Below are 17871 nucleotides of genomic sequence, written 5' to 3'. Positions count from 1 at the left end.
ATCTAATAACTCTTCTTGTACCTCCTGCGCAACTTCGTCTGTGTCACCGTGTCGTTCGGTGGTATAGCGTTCGTGATGGGGCAACATAGTCTCATCAGGGTCTGATTCTTGATCAGCACCCTGCGAGGGCAATGTTGTGGTCTGAGTCAAAGGACCAGCATAGTAGTCTGGCTGTGGCTGTGCGTCAGTGCACTCCATGTCAGATTCAATTTGTAATGGGCATGGACTGTTAACTGCTTCACTTTCTAAGCCAGGGACGGTATGTGTAAAGAGCTCCATGGAGTAACCCGTTGTGTCGCCTGCTGCATTCTTCTCTGTTGTTGTTTTTGCTGAAGAGGACAAGGAAGTGACTTGTCCCTGACCGTGAACATCCACTAACGAGCGCTGCTTTTACTTTTACCAGTTTCACGAGAGGAGGCAAAAGAGCTAGAGGCTGAGTCAGCAAGATAAGCCAAAACTTGCTCTTGCTGCTCCGGCTTTAAAAGCGGTTTTCCTAATCCCAGAAAAGGGAGCGTTCGAGGCCTTGTGTAGCCGGACGACGAACCTGGCTCCACAGCTCCAGACTTAGGTGCAATATTTTTTTTCCCACGACCACCTGATGCTCCACCACTACCACTACCCTCATTACCAGCTGACAATGAACGCCCCCGGCCACGACCTCTTCCACTAGACTTCCTCATTGTTTTAAAAACGTAACCAAACTAACGTTATTTGTTGCAGTCACACAACTTACACGGTGAGCTATAACTTCAGTATGATTTAGCTACCCCTTTACAGGTTGGTGAGACCACAGCGAAAATCAGGCCCAATGTTACACACTCTTTTTTTGGTGGCTGCAAATTAGAGAGATGCCCCACACGCAGGACTGTCACTGAAGCACAAATGTTAATATTAATGTCACACTATTATTTTTTTTTTATTTTTATTTTTTTCAGGAACACTTTAGAAACCCCCCAAAAAAAAAAAAATAGATTTTTGCAGGGAGAATTTAGAAAACAAATGTAACAAACTATATGCTTTCTATGGGCCACTGAGTGAGAGATGACGCACACAGGAATCAGGAGTGGCACACAAGCCCAGAGGCCAATATTTTTCTACCAATGATTGATGGAGTTATTTTCTCTGGTAGATTTTGGAACCCAAATCAAGGAAAAAAAATGTAGGCTTTCTATGGACCACAATTGGAGAGAGAGAGAGAGAGAGATGGCACACCCAGGAGTCAAGACTGGCACACAAGCAGAAAGGCCAATATTAATCTCCCACTGTTTTTTTTGTTTTTTTTCAGGGAGACTTTAGAAAAAAAAATAATAAAAAAAATGTGATTTTATCAGGAAGAATTTAGAAACCAAATAAAATAAAATGATTTTTTCAGGGAGAATTTAGAAAACAAATAAAACCAAAAATAGGCGTTCTATGGCCCACTGACTGAGAGATGACGCACCCAGGAGTCAAGACTGGCACACAAGCAGAAAGGCCAATATTAATCTCCCACTGTTTTTTTTTTTTTTTTTCAGGGAGACTTTAGAAAAAAAAATAATAAAAAAAATGTGATTTTATCAGGAAGAATTTAGAAACCAAATAAAATAAAATGATTTTTTCTGGGAGAATTTATAAAACAAATAAAACCAAAAATAGGCGTTCTATGGCCCACTGACTGAGAGATGACGCACCCAGGAGTCAAGACTGGCACACAAGCAGAAAGGCCAATATTAATCTCCCACTGTTTTTTTTTTTTTTTTTCAGGGAGACTTTAGAAAAAAAAATAATAAAAAAAATGTGATTTTATCAGGAAGAATTTAGAAACCAAATAAAATAAAATGATTTTTTCAGGGAGAATTTAGAAAACAAATAAAACCAAAAATAGGCGTTCTATGGCCCACTGACTGAGAGAGAGAGAGAGAGAGATGGAACGCTTAGTACTGGCACACAAGCCCAAAGGGCAATATTAATCTCCCTTTTTTTTTCCAGGGAGAATTTCTAAAACCCAAAAAAAAAAAAAAATAGGCTTTCTATGGCCCACTATTTGTGAGAGAGATGGGACGCTCAGGACTGGCACAGATGGCACGCTCAGGACTGGCACAGAAGCCCAGAGGCCAATATTAATCTCCCTTTTTTTCTGGTAGAATTTATAAAACCAAAAAAAAATTTAAATAGGCTTTCTATGGCCCACTATTTGTGAGAGAGATGGCACGCTCAGGACTGGCACAGATGGCACGCTCACAACTGGCACACAAGCCCAGAGGCCAATATTAATCTCCCTTTTTTCAGGGAAAATTTATAAAACAAAAAAAAAAAATAAATAGGCTTTCTATGGCCCACTATTTGTGAGAGAGATGGCACGCTCAGGGCTGGCACAGATGGCACGCTCAGGACTGGCACACAAGCCCAGAGGCCAATATTAATCTCCCTTTTTTTCAGGGAGAATTTATAAAACCCCCAAAAAAAATAAAATAGGCTTTCTATGGCCCACTATTTGTGAGAGAGATGGGACGCTCAGGACTGGCACAGATGGCACGCTCAGGACTGGCACAGAAGCCCAGAGGCCAATATTAATCTCCCTTTTTTTCTGGGAGAATTTATAAAACCAAAAAAAAATTTAAATAGGCTTTCTATGGCCCACTATTTGTGAGAGAGATGGCACGCTCAGGACTGGCACAGATGGCACGCTCACAACTGGCACACAAGCCCAGAGGCCAATATTAATCTCCCTTTTTTCAGGGAAAATTTATAAAACAAAAAAAAAAAAATAAATAGGCTTTCTATGGCCCACTATTTGTGAGAGAGATGGCACGCTCAGGGCTGGCACAGATGGCACGCTCAGGACTGGCACACAAGCCCAGAGGCCAATATTAATCTCCCTTTTTTTCAGGGAGAATTTATAAAACCCCCAAAAAAAATAAAATAGGCTTTCTATGGCCCACTATTTGTGAGAGAGATGGGACGCTCAGGACTGGCACAGATGGCACGCTCAGGACTGGCACAGAAGCCCAGAGGCCAATATTAATCTCCCTTTTTTTCTGGGAGAATTTATAAAACCAAAAAAAAATTTAAATAGGCTTTCTATGGCCCACTATTTGTGAGAGAGATGGCACGCTCAGGACTGGCACAGATGGCACGCTCACAACTGGCACACAAGCCCAGAGGCCAATATTAATCTCCCTTTTTTCAGGGAAAATTTATAAAACAAAAAAAAAAATTAAATAGGCTTTCTATGGCCCACTATTTGTGAGAGAGATGGCACGCTCAGGGCTGGCACAGATGGCACGCTCAGGACTGGCACACAAGCCCAGAGGCCAATATTAATCTCCCTTTTTTCAGGGAAAATTTATAAAACAAAAAAAAAAATTAAATAGGCTTTCTATGGCCCACTATTTGTGAGAGAGATGGCACGTTCAGGGCTGGCACAGATGGCACGCTCAGGACTGGCACACAAGCCCAGAGGCCAATATTAATCTCCCTTTTTTTCAGGGAGAATTTATAAAACCAAAAAAAAAAATAAATAGGCTTTCTATGGCCCACTATTTGTGAGAGAGATGGCACGCTCAGGGCTGGCACAGATGGCACGCTCAGGACTGGCACACAAGCCCAGAGGCCAATATTAATCTCCCTTTTTTTCAGGGAGAATTTATAAAACCCCAAAAAAAATAAAATAGGCTTTCTATGGCCCACTATTTGTGAGAGAGATGGCACACTCAGGACTGGCACACAAGCCCAAAGGCCAATATTAATCTCCCACTGTATTTTTATCAGGGAGAATTTATACACCCCACAAAAAAAAATACAGAAAAATGAAAAGGCTTTCTATGGCCCACTATGTGAGAGAGATGGCACACACAGGGATGGCACTCTAGCAGAAATGCCAAATTGCCAATCTTAATCTCCCACCAAAAAAAAAACAAAAAAAAAAACAGGGAATGTCCTACAATTACTATCTCCCTGCCTGCAGTAATCTCAGCCAGGTATGGCAGGCAGCTACTATCTCCCTGCCTGCAGTAATCTCAGCCAGGTATGGCAGGCAGCAATAAGGAGTGGACTGATGCACAAATGAAATAAAAAGTGTGGACAAACAAAAAAGATAGCTGTGCAGAAAGGAAGGAACAAGAGGATTTGTGCTTTGAAAAAAGCAGTTGGTTTGCACAGCGGCGTACACACAGCAATGCAGCTATCAGGGAGCCTTCTAGGGCAGCCCAATGAGCTACAGCGCTGAGGGGAAAAAAAAAAAAAAAAAAACTTCCACTGTCCCTGCACACCGAGGGTGGTGTTGGACAGTGCAAATCGCTGCAGCACAAGCGGTTTTGTGGTTAATGGACCCTGCCTAACGCTATCCCTGCTTCTGACAAAGCGGCAGCAACCTCTCCCTAAGCTCAGATCAGCAGCAGTAAGATGGCGGTCGGCGGGAACGCCTCTTTATAGCCCCTGTGACGTCGCAGACAGCAAGCCAATCACTGCAATGCCCTTCTCTAAGATGGTGGGGACCAGGACCTATGTCATCACGCTGCCCACACTCTGCGTTTACCTTCATTGGCTGAGAAATGGCGCTTTTCGCGTCATTGAAACGCGACTTTGGCGCGAAAGTCGCGTACCGCATGGCCGACCCCGCACAGGGGTCGGATCGGGTTTCATGAAACCCCGACTTAGCCAAAAGTCGGCGACTTTTGAAAATGTTCGACCCGTTTCGCTCAACCCTAATCATCAACATTCTGGCTAGCCAGACGTGTCCTTTTTTTGGTCAGTATTGAACCAGCAGCACTGAAGACTCTTTCTGAATAATGGGATGCATTAAAAGAGGCATAGATGCTCATGAGGAGAACATAATTTTACCTCTATACAAGTCACTAGTTCGACCACACTTAGAATACTGTGCACAGTTCTGGTCTCCGGTGTATAAGAAAGACAAAGCTGAACTAGAGCGGGTGCAGAGAAGAGCGACCAAGGGTATTAGAGGACTGGGGGGTCTGCAATACCAAGATAGGTTATTATACTTGGGGCTATTTAGTTTGGAAAAACGAAGACTAAGGGGTGATCTTATTTTAATGTATAAATATATGAGGGGACAGTACAAAGACCTTTCTGATGATCTTTTTAATCATAGACCTGAAACAGGGACAAGGGGGCATCCTCTGCGTTTGGAGGAAAAAAGGTTTAAGCATAACAGACGCGGATTCTTTACTGTTAGAGCAGTGAGACTATGAACTCTCTGCCGTATGATGTTGTCATGAGTGATTCATTACCTAAATTTAAGAGGGGACTGGATACCTTTCTGGAAAAGTATAATATTACAGGGTATATACACTAGATTCCTTGATAGGGCGTTGATCCAGGGAACTAATCTGATTGACGTATGTGGAGTCGGGAAGGAATTTTTTTCCCCAATGTGGAGCTTACTCTTTGCCACATGGGTTTTTTTTGCCTTCCTCTGGATCAACATGTTAGGGCATGTTAGGTTAGGCTATGGGTTGAACTAGATGGACTTAGTCTTCCTTCAACCTTAATAACTATGTAACTATGATAGCACACTAGAAGCAGGGCAAGCGAGCTCCTGTAATGCATATTCTGCCAATTCTGGCCAGGTGTCTATTTTAGATGCCCAGTAATCAAAGGGGAATGACCTGTGAGGGAGAACATCGATAAGGGAGGAAAAGTAGTTCGTAACCATACTGGACAAAAGCTGTCTCCTGTCACTTTGAATCGATGCAGCAGTACCTGTCGTGTCAGCGGTCATTGCGAAATCACTCCACAACCTGGTCATAAAACCCCTCTGTCCAACGCCACTTCGGATTTGTGCACCTCTAAGGCCGGCGTCACACATGCGAGTTTTACGGACGTAAGAGCGCAGAATCTACGTCCGTAAAACTCGCAAAAAATACGGCACAATTATTCTCTATGCCCCTGCTCCTATTTGCCGTATTTTACTGATCAGTATTATACGGCTTTCTACGGCCGTACAAAATCGCAGCATGCTGCGTTTGTCACCGTACTGCGCAAGAAATACGCCAATGAAAGTCTATGGAAGCGTGAAAAATACGGATTACACACGGACAAGCAGTGTGACTTGCGAGAAATACGCAGCGCTGTTAGAGAGAAAAGCCGGTAATTCAGTGCGGTGTACAGTAAAATCACACTGACAGCTTCCAGTAGAATAGGTAGAATAAATGTGTACACATAGAATAGGTATATATATATATATATATGTCATTAGACACATATATGTATATATATTAATATTTATTCCAGCGCTAGACAGCTTGAAAGCCGGTAATTCAATTACCGGCTTTTTCCTTCTCCTTCCTAAAACCCGACATGATTTGAGACATGGTTTACATACAGTAAACCATGTCTTCTCTCCATTTTTTTTGCAGATTCCACACTACTAATGTCAGTAGTGTGTATCTGCAAAATTTGGCCGTTCTAGCTCTTAAAATAAAGGGTTAAATGGCGGAAAAAATTGGCGTGGGCTCCCGCGCAATTTTCTCCGCCAGAGTAGCAAAGCCAGTGACTGAGGGCAGATATTAATAGCCTGGAGAGGGTCCATGGTTATTGGCCCCCCCCTGGCTAAAAATATCTGCCCCCAGCCACCCCAGAAAAGGCACATCTGGAAGATGCGCCTATTCTGGCACTTGGCCACTCTCTTCCCATTCCCGTGTAGCGGTGGGATATGGGGTAATGAAGGGTTAATGCCACCTTGCTATTGTAAGGTGACATTAAGCCTAATTAATAATGGAGAGGCGTCAATTATGACACCTATCCATTATTAATCCAATACTAGTAAAGGGTTAAATAAAACACAAACACATTATTTAAAATTATTTTAATGAAATAAAAACAATGGTTGTTGCAGTATTTTATTCAACGCCCAATCCAGTCACTGAAGACCCTCGTTCTGTGAGTAAAAAAACATAATAAACCAACAATATACTTACCCTCCGCAGATCTGTAACGTCCAACGATGTAAATCCTTCTGAAGGGGTTAAAACATTTTGCAGCAAGGAGCTGTGCTAATGCACGCTGCTCCTCGCTGCAAAACCCCAGGGAATGAGGCTAAAAATAGATCAATGATCTATATTTAGCATCATTTGCGGTGAGGCGCCCTCTGCTGGCTGTTCATAGATCGTGGGAAATTACCTAGAAAGCTCCCTGGCTTTCTAGGTAATTTCCCACGATCTATGAACAGCCAGCAGAGGGCGCCTCACCGCAAATAAAGCTTAATATAGATCATTGATCTATTTTTAGCCTTATTCCCTGGGGTTTTGCAGCGAGGAGCAGCCTGCATTAGCACAGCTCCTTGCTGCAAAATGTTTTAACCCCTTCAGAAGGATTTACATCGTTGGACGTTACAGATCTGCGGAGGGTAAGTATATTGTTGGTTTATTATGTTTTTTTACTCACAGAACGAGGGTCTTCAGTGACTGGATTGGGCGTTGAATAAAATACTGCAACACCCATTGTTTTTATTTCATTAAAATAATTTTAAATAATGTGTTTGTGTTTTATTTAACCCTTCACTACAATTGGATTAATAATGGATAGGTGTCATAATTGACGCCTCTCCATTATTAATTAGGCTTAATGTCACCTTACAATAGCAAGGTGGCATTAACCCTTCATTACCCCATATCCCACCGCTACACGGGAATGGGAAGAGAGTGGCCAAGTGCCAGAATAGGCGCATCTTCCAGATGTGCCTTTTCTGGGGTGGCTGGGGGCAGATATTTTTAGCCAGGGGGGGGGCCAATAACCGTGGACCCTCTCCAGGCTATTAATATCTGCCCTCAGTCACTGGCTTTACTACTCTGGCGGAGAAAATTGCGCGGGAGCCCACGCCAATTTTTTCCGCCATTTAACCCTTTATTTTAAGAGCTAGAACGGCCAAATTTTGCAGATACACACTACTGACATTAGTAGTGTGGAATCTGCAAAAAAAATGGAGAGAATACATGGTTTACTGTATGTAAACCATGTCTCAAATCATGTCGGGTTTTAGGAAGGAGAAGGAAAAAGCCGGTAATTGAATTACCGGCTTTCAAGCTGTCTAGCGCTGGAATAAATATTAATATATATACATATATGTGTCTCACTGACATATATATATATATATATATATATATATATATATACCTATTCTATGTGTACACATTTATTCTACCTATTCTACTGTAAGCTGTCAGTGTGATTTTACTGTACACCGCACTGAATTACCGGCTTTTCTCTCTAATATATGTGTCTACTGACATATATATATATATATATATATATATATATATATATATATATATATATATATATATATATATATATATATATATATATACAGTATATATATATTTTCTTTTCTTTTTGGGACACATGGATCACTTCTATAGCGGTATGTTGGTTTTGCTAGCCTGCGAGAAAACCACGCAGTACGGATGCCATACGGATTACATACGGAGGATGCCATGCGCAAAAAACGCTGACACACCCTGCCTACGGAGGAGCTACGGACCACTTTTTTCGGGACTTTTCAGTGTATTACGGCCGTAATATACGGACCGTATTGTTTTACGCTGTGTGTGACGCCGGCCTAACACCTCTGCCATGTTGGCCCCTACGGCTCGTGTGAGAACGATCACCGCCGCTGTGTGCTGGGAATGCCTGAACCAAACTGTTTACAAGAGTTGCTTGTTTGGTAGCCAATATTTGCTCAAGGTTCTCATGTGGCATGATATTTTCTCTTCGCCACGACAGCACCCACTTGAGAGAGGGGATCCGCCCCTAGGAACAGGAAACCCTATGGAGAGAATAAAAGGGGCGGTCCCCCTCGCTCCCACAGTTGGTTTCCTGTTCCTACGGGAGACCTGGAGAGAAGAGGATTCCCAGCCTGGATGCCGCTTGCGCGGTTTACCTGAATAGGGACGGCAAGGGCTCCAGGGCTGGAAGCAGCGTCGGGGGTCCTGTCTCAGCTTCCCCCCTCTGCTGGCAGGTACCGTGAGGCCAGGATCGGGGAGGCACCTGGCTCACGGAGAAGTATCCAGCAGACCTGTGGGCCGGACCGCTGGGGTAAGATCCTGTGACGCCAGCCTCGGGTGGCGCACAGGCAGCGTGGGGCCAGTGATTTCTCCCCCGGAAGTATTACTACAACTTCCGGGGTGATGGAGGAGGAGGACGGCGCCTGCGCGATCGCTGGATAGAAGCGCAAGCGCGCACAGCAGAGCCGCAACCCGGATGTAGTGGTCACTTCCGGGTGCGGCAGGAAGAAGATGGCGGCCCCCATAACAAAAGGACGCGGCGTTGATTCCCGGCGTCCATCATGGCATCTCCTCAAGAGACAACGTTGCCTTCTTCTGAAGCTAATGCTGTTACACCAGGAAGCCGGACTAGCAGCCGCAGATCATCCTCCAAGAGCGCCAGGGAGAAAAGATCGGACCGGTCGGTTCCTCCATCTGTGCCTCCGTCTCCTCCTCTCCAGCCGGTATTATGACAGCTTCAGGGGTGAGTGTATGTCTACCCTATTTTAAGCTGATTGTACTCCCTCTTTCATCTAATTCCCTAGGTTAAAAGAACAGGGAAATCCAAACATAAGCAATGTGCCTTATGCTCTCAGCCGCTCCCGGATACCTATTTAAAAAAGTTATGCCAGTCTTGCATCGAATCCACCTTATGTGAGGAGTCTTCAGTAAGGTCGGATGATATACGTAGCATGATAAGAGAGGAGTTGCGAGCTTTTCGAAACTCGGATAAAATTCCTGGAAGTAGGAAGAAATACAGCTCTCCTCTATCTGAACAGTCATCTGAGGTTGAGGATAAGGAGTCGGACAGTTCCCAAGAGGTTATATCCTCGGAGGGTGAACAGGATACATGTTTCCCTACAGAAAGCATTGACAATTTAGTCAGATCTGTACGCAACACCATGGGTATGGAAGATACTAAGACCCTTAAAACACCTCAGGACGTGATGTTTGCTGGCCTGTCAGAGAAAAAGAGACCTTCCTTTCCTATTATTCCAGCAATAAAGGAGTTAGTCAAAAAAGAGTGGGAAAGCCAAGGGCAAAGAGGGTTGCCGTCTTCCTCAAAACGTCGCTATCCCTTTAATGACGAGGATTTCTCCAAATGGGTAAAAGCCCCAAAAGTAGATGCGGCAGTGGCATCCACTTCTAAGAAATCTTTATTGCCTGTTGAAGATTCAGGATCCTTGCAAGACCCGCTCGATCGGAAAGCAGACTCCCTTTTAAAAAGAGCTTGGGAATCCTGTACAGGAGCTTTTAAACCAGCTATCTCGGCCACATGTACTGCTAGATCCATGATGGTTTGGTTGAATGATCTGGAAGAAGGCTTAAAAGGTGGCCTTTCCCGTAATAAACTCATGTCATCTATCCCGTTAATTAGAGGAGCTACTGCCTTTTTGGCAGATTCTTCGGCGGATTCCATCCGATTAGCAGCCAAATCAGCAGGTCTAACCAACGCGGCTCGCCGCGCCTTGTGGCTAAAGGGGTGGAAAGGAGATCCACAAACAAAATCCAAGTTATGTGGTCTGCCCTGTCAGGGTGAGTACCTATTTGGTACTCAATTGGATGACATTCTTACCAAAGCGGGTGAGAGGAAGAAAGGGTTCCCCAATAACACTTATCTTCCATCTTATAGGAGAGCATTCCGAAAGCCCATGTTCAACAGAAGATGGGACTATAAAAACCAGGACCGTTGGGCTAATAAGGACTTTAAGCAGAAAGGAGCCTTCTTCGGAAAACGCCCTTTCAAACCTGAGGATAAACCCCGCTAGGACAGATCTACCCGTTGGTGGTAGGTTGTCCTTCTTCTCCACACAATGGCTGGCAATAACCTCTAATTCATGGGCAACTAGCCTGATAACTACAGGCCTAAAACTAAGATTTTCTCAAGTTCCCCCGGACTCGTTTTGTTTGACTTCCTTAGGTTCACCATCACAACAAGAGGCCTTGGAACAGGAAATAATAACTCTCCTGTCCAAAGGAGTATTAGTGGAAGTCCCTTTTCATCAAAAAGGAAGGGGATTTTATTCCCCTTTATTTTTGATTTCAAAACCCGACGGATCATATAGAACAATAATTAACCTTAAGAGACTAAATGTCTTCTTAGAGAACCAAACTTTTAAAATGGAATCCATCCGGTCAACTATTAAGCTTCTGTTTCCCCATTGCTTCATGGCAGTTCTTGACCTTAAAGATGCATACTATCATCTTCCAATCTTCAGAGAGCATTAACAATATCTACGGGTGGCAGTTATGGTCAAAGGTCAGATACGGCATTATCAATACACATCAATGCCCTTTGGACTATCAATAGCCCCTAGAGTTTTCACAAAACTAATGTCAGAGGTAATGTCATATTTGAGGTTAAAAGATACCCTCATAATACCCTATTTAGATGACCTATTGATAGTCGGGAACTCTCTTTCTCAATGTCATCAACGCTTATCTGATTCAATTTCATCCTTACAGGGGTTGGGGTGGTTAGTGAATTGGGAAAAATCTAAATTGTCCCCCACAACTGAGCAAAAATTTTTAGGAATTATTCTAGACTCTACAAATCAAATGTGCTTTCTTCCCGAGTCAAAACAAATAGCAATCATAAACAAGGTACAATCAGTGATTAACCACCCCCTAATTTCCCTAAGAGAAGGTATGTCCCTTCTTGGTTCCTTCACTTCTTGTATTCCAGCTGTTCCGTGGGCCCAATTCCATAGCAGGAAATTGCAGCATACAATACTTCGTGAGGAAGAAAGGTTACATGGTCGATTAGATACTCGTATTTCCTTAACGACAGACGTGATACAATCTCTCACTTGGTGGTTAAATCAGAATCATCTTTCCAGTGGGGTCCCCTGGGTGGTTAAACCATCAAAAACTGTTTTCACTGACGCCAGTCCTAGTGGTTGGGGAGCACATTTAGAAAACCAAATAGTACAAGGTCTGTGGTCTCCTAGAGAATCAGATGATTCTTCTAATAAAAAAGAGCTGAAGGCTGTTTATCATGCCTTATCTGAATTTCTTCCACAGTTACACGGAACACATACAAGAGTCTTCTCAGACAACATGACAGTGGTAGCATATATAAACCACCAAGGAGGAACAAGATCGGAAGGACTCATGTCTATAGCCAACGATATTCTAGCCATGGCAGAGGAACACCTCCTGTCCCTATCGGCGCTACATGTGAGAGGAATCGACAATTCGAGAGCAGATTTCCTCAGTCGCCACACTCTCCACCAAGGAGAGTGGGTTCTAAATCGTCGTATCTTTTGTATGATAATAAAAAAGTGGGGCACTCCCGAGATAGATCTCTTTGCGACAAGACAAAACAGGCAAGTCAAAAAATTTGCATCATTGTTCCGATCTGACAATCCAGATATCTTCGACGCCCTACAAGTACCATGGGTATTCAAGAAGGCATATGCCTTTCCCCCGCTGATATTACTTCCGACAGTGATCAGGAAGATAAGGGAGGACAGAGCAAACGTGATCCTAATTGCTCCATTCTGGCCCAAGAGGCCATGGTTTTCCTGGCTGAGAGCCATGTCAATCTCAGACCCATGGATCCTCCCGGAGGATCGGGATCTTCTCTTCCAGGGCCCCTTCAACCACCCTCAGGTGAAGGGTCTACGGTTAACAGCCTGGAACTTGAGAGGAAGCTGCTAAAGATGAGAGGGCTCTCAAACAAAGTGATTGACACTCTTTTACTAAGTAGAAAAAAGTCCACTACCTCCATCTATGCAAGAGTGTGGAAAAAATTTCTAAACCTCTACCCAACAGCCCTGTCAAACGAAATTCATATTCCTATAATTTTAGAATTTCTTCAAAAAGGGCGCGATCTAGGTCTGGCAGTCAGTACCTTAAAAGTACACATTTCTGCGCTGGGGGCTTTATCTGGTCTTGATATCGCAGGTAATAAGTGGGTAGCCAGATTTGTTGCAGCATGCCAGAGGTCAGAGACAGTCCGAATTCCCCATGTACCACCTTGGGATGTTAATTTAGTTCTCGAAGCTCTTACAGATCACCCTTTTGAGCCTCTACATTCAGCTCACATAAAACATGTCTCCCTCAAGACAGCTCTTCTTGTCGCCTTAGTATCAGCGAGAAGAGTAAGTGACATACAGGCACTATCGATAGATCCTCCTTTCATGTCTATATTCCCAGATAGAGTTGTCCTTAAGACAGACCCTTCATACTTACCCAAAGTATGCACTAAATTTCACAGATCGCAAGAAATTTTCCTTCCCTCCTTCTATGATAACTCTACAAGTCAGGAAGAACAAAAATACCACACATTAGATGTGAGGAGAGCCATATTAGCCTATTTGGATAGGACTAGTGCCTGGAGGAAGAGCAGGGCTCTCTTTGTTTCTTTCCAGGGTCATAGAAAAGGAGCTGGAATCACGAAGGGTACTTTATCTCGGTGGATTCGAGATGCAATATGTCTGGCCTATTCATCCAAAGGGGAGAATCCACATGAGACCGTAAGAGCACATTCCACCCGGGCGATTGCATCATCCTGGGCTGAACGAGCGGAGGTTCCGATAGAACAGATATGTAAGGCCGCAACCTGGTCTTCGCCTGCTACCTTCTATAATCACTATAGATTAGATCTATCTGCCTCATCTGACTTATCCTTCGGTAGATCAGTCCTTAACACGGTGATCCCTCCCAAATGACTATCTCTGAAAGTCTCTCAAGTGGGTGCTGTCGTGGCGAAGAGAAAACACCGGATTACGTACCGGCAATGCTCTTTTATAGAGCCACGACAGCACCCCTTCACTTCCCACCCTTATAGGTTTTTTATTAGGAGCACGGTTAAGGGTGTTTGGTTCTTGTAGTTAGCCATGCTTAAGTCAACTAGTTATAAACGATGATACTGAATGACCTACTAAAGTCTGGTGGGCAGTTCCTCGCAATCTCTGTAAACCCAACTGTGGGAGCGAGGGGGACCGCCCCTTTTATTCTCTCCATAGGGTTTCCTGTTCCTAGGGGCGGATCCCCTCTCTCAAGTGGGTGCTGTCGTGGCTCTATAAAAGAGCATTACCGGTACGTAATCCGGTGTTTTGTAATTTTCCTTTATATCGTGGATCCAGGAGGCAGGCCAACCAGTAATCGTCATCGGTCATCATTTTGATAATGCGGGGGTCCCTTTTTAGGATATGCAAGGCATACTCAGCCATGTGGGCCAATGTTCCAGGTGTCAATTCACTGCTTGTGCTGGGTTGAGGAGCACTTTCTTGCAAATCAACATCACTTGTGTCCCGCAAAAACCCTGTACCTGACCTTGCAATGCCAACAGTTTCTATTGCCCCCCTGAGAAGCATGCTCCTCCCATAAATATTCATCCCCATCATCCTCCTCCTCTTCGTCCGCCACCTCATCCAGGAGAGTTCCCTCAGCAGACAATGGCTGACTGTAATCAAGGCTTCCCTCCTCCTCGGCTGCCGACGTCAGCTCCTTAATGTGCGTCGAACTTTGCATCAGCAGAGGCATTAGTGGGATGCTCATGCTTATGATGGCATCGTCTGCACTTACCAGCTGTGTGCATTGCTCAAAACACTGAAGGACTTGACAGAGGTCTTTTAGCTTCGATCACTGCACACCAGACAACTCCATGTCTGCCATCCAAGTGCCTGCCCGTGTATGTGTATCCTCCCACAAATTAATTACAGTACGGCTCTGTTCGCACAGCCTCTGAAGCATGTGCAGTGTGGAGTTCCACCTTGTTGCAACGTCGATTATTAGGCAGTGCTGGAGAAGATTCAGCGATCGCTCATGGTTCAGCATACGGCTGGAGTGTACGGGCGACCGGCGGATATGCGAGCAAAGTCTTCGCACCTTAAGGAGCAGGGCTGGTAACTCCGGATAATTTTTGAGGAAGCACTGCACCACCAGGTTCAAGGTGTGAGCCAGGCAAGGTATGTGTTTCAGTTCTGAAAGGGCTGTGGCAGCCATAAAATTCCTTCCGTTATCACTGACTACCTTGCCTTCCTCAAAATGTACACTGCCCAGCCATGACTGAGTTTGCTGCAAGTACTCGGCCAGTACTTCCGTGGTGTCTGTTGTCGCCCAAACACTTCATTTGTAGCAGCCTGCTGACCCTTAGCACTAGCTGTTCGATAATGGGACACCTCGTGTGCAACACTGGCAGCTGCGGATGGAGTGGTCGTGCGACTGTGCTCTGTGGACGAGCTTTCGCTTCTGGTGGAGGAGGGGTGGGGAACGCCTACAGCCAACTGTTTCCTAGACTGTGGGCTAGGCAGAACTGTCCCACTATGGCTGTCCCCTGTGGACCCTGCAACCAGCACATTAACCCAGTGCGCTGAGATGGACACGTAACGTCCCTGGCCATGCCTACTGGTCCATGCATCTGTTGTGAGGTGCACCTTTCTACTGACTGATTGCCTCAGTGCATGGACAATGCGGTCTTTGACATGCTGGTGGAGGGCTGGGATGGCTTTTCTCGCAAAGAAGTGCCGACTGTGTAGGTCATAGCGTTGTACTGCGTAGGCCATCAGGTCTTTGAAAGCTTCGCTTTCAACCGGTAGGGCATCATCTCTAACGAGATTAGTCTAGCAATGTGGGTGTTTAAACCCTGTGTACGCGGATGAGAGGATGAGTACTTTCTTTTGCTAACGAGAGTCTCTTGTAGGGTGAGCTGGACTGGAGAGGTGCATATGGTGGAACTAGCAGTGGTGGTGGTGGACATGGCGGATTGAGAGAGGGTTGGTGATGTTATTGTTGATGTTGGCCTACATACAGTGTTTCCTACCAAAAACCTTGTGATTTCCTGACTGCCTTGGCCTTGCAACGATACCTCCACATTTGCTGCTTGTGGTGTCCTAACCGGTGGGCTTACAGTGAGGGAAGCAATGTAGCGTTGCTGACTACCTTCATTCTGAGCAGGTGCACCAACGGTACGGGACGTTTGGTAGTTAGTCCAGGCTTGCAAGTGCATGCTGGTTAAATGTCTAAGCATGCACGTTGTATTTAAATTTTGAAGATTCTTCCCTCTGCTAAAGGTCTTTGACCATTTCTTACAGATAACTTTTGACTGATCATTCGGATCTTGGTTAAAAAATTGCCACACTGCACTCTTCCTACTATGGAATACCTATCAGGCATTGCACGCTGTGCTTTCACCGGATGGCCATACTGTCCTAAAACTGGTTTTGTTTTTGACAAACGTTTTTGGCCTGATACGGGCCTGCCAGATGACAGCTGTTGCGATGTAGATGGCTGCTGCGGATCATCCTCCTCCGCTTATGAGCTACTGGAAGTGGCACCCTCTTCCCCCAATGGCTGCCAATCTGGGTCAACAACTGGGTCAACATGTTAGGGCATGTTAGGTTAGGCTATGGGTTCAACTAGATGGACTTATAGTCTTCCTTCGACCTTAATAACTATATAACTATATAACTATCTATCACCTCCTCTTCAATGTCATGTGCACCTTCCTCTGTGTCACCGTGTAAGGTGCTATAGCGTTCTGGACGGGGCACCATAGTCTCATCAGGGTCAGATTCTGGCTCTGTACACTGCGAGGGCAATGTAGTGATCTGAGTCAATGGAACAGCATAATAGTCGAGCTGTGGCTGTGCATCAGTGCACTCCATGTCCGATTCATCTTGTAATGGGCAGTTAACAATTTCCTTTTGTAACCCAGGCACGGTATGTGTAAAGAGCTCCATGGAGTAACCTGTAGTGTCGCTTGACGCATCCTTCACTTTTGGTTTGGGTGAAGGACACAAGGAAACGTCTTGTTCCTGACTGGGAGATCCACTGACTCGCTGCCTTTATATTTGGAACTTTCTGAAGAGGAGGCGAAAGAGCTAGAGGCCGAGTCAGCAAGGAAAGCCAAATCTTATTCCTGCTGCTCCGGCTTTAAAAATCCGGATTACTCACCGGTAATACTCTTTTAGTGAGTCCATGACAGCACCCCACTGGAGAGAGGGATCCGCCCCGCAGGAACAGGAAACCTACCGAGAAATAAAAAGGGGCGGTCCGCCTCTTCTCCTCAGTTTTGATTTCAGAGTACCCGGAGGACCGCCAGTATTAGGCAAATATCATTTATTTCATTTTTTTTTTTTAAACTTATTTGCTTATGTATGATTAAAAGAATTTTACTCAATAGTAAGTACTCTATTAATATAGAGAGCGATGTAAGAGGGTGCTGTCGTGGACTCACTAAAAGAGTATTACCGGTGAGTAATCCGGCTTTTTCCCTTTCGCCACGACAGCACCCCACTGGAGATCTTACAGAGACCATCACCTAGGGGGGGACCACCGTGCTGAGGACAGTCCTGCCAAAGTCTAGGTCAGAAGTTGACAATAGGTCAAGCCTATAGTGATTATAGAAGGTAGAGGGATTTGACCAAGTTGCGGCCTTACATATGGTCTCAATTGGGACCTCTCCCCTTTCTGCCCAGGAGGATGCCATAGCTCTGGTAGAGTGCGCTGTTATGCCTTCCGGAGGGTTTTCTTTACTTTTCTTTACGGAATATGTTATGAAAGGCAATTCAGAATCACAATGGACATGGAGGTCAGAGCACATACAGTGAACTGACAATAACCCAAAATAATAGAACGAGCTCTGAGACGTGGGAACTCTGCAGACCGCAATCCCTAAGCCTATCAAACCACACTAAAGGTAGCCGTGGAGCGCTCCTGACCAGAACCTAGGCGCCTCGTCACAGCCTGAGAAACTAGCTAATCCTGAAGATAGAAAAATAAGCCTACCTTGCCTCAGAGAAATTCCCCAAAGGAAAAGGCAGCCCCCCACATATAATGACTGTGAGTAAGATGAAAACACAAACATAGAGATGAAACAGATTTAGCAAAGTGAGGCCCGACTAGCTGAACAGAACGAGGATAGGGAAGATAACTT

Source organism: Ranitomeya imitator, chromosome 3 (assembly GCF_032444005.1).
Source record: "Ranitomeya imitator isolate aRanImi1 chromosome 3, aRanImi1.pri, whole genome shotgun sequence".
Taxonomy (NCBI): domain Eukaryota; kingdom Metazoa; phylum Chordata; class Amphibia; order Anura; family Dendrobatidae; genus Ranitomeya; species Ranitomeya imitator.
This window is presented reverse-complemented; position numbering follows the sequence as displayed.